Raw genomic sequence first — 2,140 nt, 5'->3', positions numbered from 1 at the left:
GTGTGACTTTCCTCTACCTTTGATACCCTCCCCCCACCACCCCATGAGCTCCTGGATCTGGCTCTCTTATTGCTTCAGATTTAGTTCATCTCTATTTCCACTACAGAGTCTTTGCCCATATCTGGCCCAGGAAGGGTTGAGAGACAGAGAGAGAGAGGACTCAGAATGTATGTGGATAGAGTAAATCAGCTCCTGGTAGAGTCTGGCTAGAGGATATGACACAGCTTGTGGGCATATTCCCCACAGGGGAGATTCTGGAGACAGAGCCCTAAGGCATCCCCAACATGCCCTAGAGCTTTTCCCCCCCTAGTCCTGCATAAATGAGGCATTTGCCAGTGGTTTGGGCAAAAGGGCTCAGGGGGTGGGGGCACGAAAGACTTCTTTTCTCCTCTGGTCCCCAAGGAGCAGGTATGCTGTGATACGAGACACACAACCCTCTGTCTCACTGTATTGGTCACTTGGTTAGAAGGTCACCACTTTCTACAATGAAAGTCTTAGAAATGTGGGTAAATTTGATGCAGTGTTGTACCAGGAGCTCTCACCCTGAAGCATTATAAATGTGATGATTGTTGTTCCTGGAACTGTGGCCTGAGGGGGAGGCCAATTATTATTGCAGACTCAAAATAATAGCCTCAGACTTTATACTCTGCTCTCTGCCCAGCCATTTGCTCCCCATCACAACTTGTGACCAACACTAGCTCACTGGGGATATTTCTGCTGTCATTTCTGTCACCAGCACCTGAAGATCTAAAGCATTTGAGTCTTTATCAGTGTGTCTTTGTATGGTCCTATCAAGGCTTAGACCTGACCATTGATTACTTTTGATTAGTTGCATTGTCTAATAGTTACACAACAATATCGAACAATAATGGAGGCAATAGAGAACTTTCCCTTTTCCTGATCTTCATGGAAATGCTTCCCCAACCTACCATTAAGTGAGATGCCAGTTATAGGACTAAATTATATATGTGTGTGGGAGAGTGCTTATTACCATATTATAAATGGATCTGTCTGTTTATATTTTCTTAACTGGTTTTTATTAGGAATAGTTGTTAAATTTAATGAATGACTCTTTCCAAATCTGTTTAGATATGATTTTATCTTTCGATCTGTTAATATGGTGTTTTATATTAAAAGATTTCTTGATATTGACCTAAACTTGCATTTCTAAAATACATACCAATTGGTAATGGTGTATCAATTACTATTTTGGTATCGGGTTTTGTTTAATTTTTAATTTAGAAATTGTATATCAATATTTAATAATATTGGTTTGAAAATTTCAACTTTTGTATTTCTTAAGTAATAGTGTTATACCTGCTTTCTATGAGAACTAGAAAATTTTCTCTCTTTTTCAATGTTTTGGAAAAAATTATGAAGCAAGCAAATTGGAATCATCTGATCTTTGAAGACTTGTTAGAAGTTTCCTATTAAACCACCTGGGCCTTATACCTTTCTGTGGAGTAGTTTCATGATAACATTCTCTATTTTTTTCTAAGGAAATTAAATGTTTAAATGTTTTATTTTTAATAGGAGCAATTTTGCCTTTCCAAGAAAAGTATACATTTCATCTAGCTTTAAAAATAGAGGTTATCTCTTAGATTTTTTTCATTTTTCAATATTTCCACATATTTGCCACTATCCATTTTTATTGCATAAGTTAATAAGTGGTTTTCCTATTCTGTCATTTATAAAGAATTGTGATGTGCCAATTAGATCTACTGCTTTTCTACCCTCTACCACATAACCTGTTACTGTTATTGTGATGGGGACATGGGTTGTTTCTTGTCTTTTTAATTTTCTTGTACTGAGCAGAACTCTAAATTTCTCCCCTTTGCTTGTTTTTCCCTTCACAAGATGGTTCCCACAGAGCTCTCCAGACTTCCTTTTAATTACCTTTTCCCCTAAGGCATCACCTTTCCTACAAGTTCTTGACTACAACGTTCCTTTATTATAGTGAGGGCTCTGGCTTCCCTGCATTCTTTTTCTGTATCTCCATGCTTCAAGCATTTTCTATTTTAGCAGTGGTTTTAGATTAACATTAGACCCACTCATTACTTGTTTTCCTCTTCTTCCCTCCACAGAGATTTACCGACTTTACTTTCTGCTTAGACCATGGCCGATGATGGAAACACAAGAG

This window comes from Pteropus vampyrus, unplaced genomic scaffold, assembly GCF_000151845.1.
Source record: "Pteropus vampyrus isolate Shadow unplaced genomic scaffold, Pvam_2.0 Scaffold568, whole genome shotgun sequence".
In the NCBI taxonomy this organism is placed as follows: domain Eukaryota; kingdom Metazoa; phylum Chordata; class Mammalia; order Chiroptera; family Pteropodidae; genus Pteropus; species Pteropus vampyrus.
The sequence above is the reverse complement of the archived record's forward strand: the minus strand, read 5'-3'. Positions refer to the sequence as shown.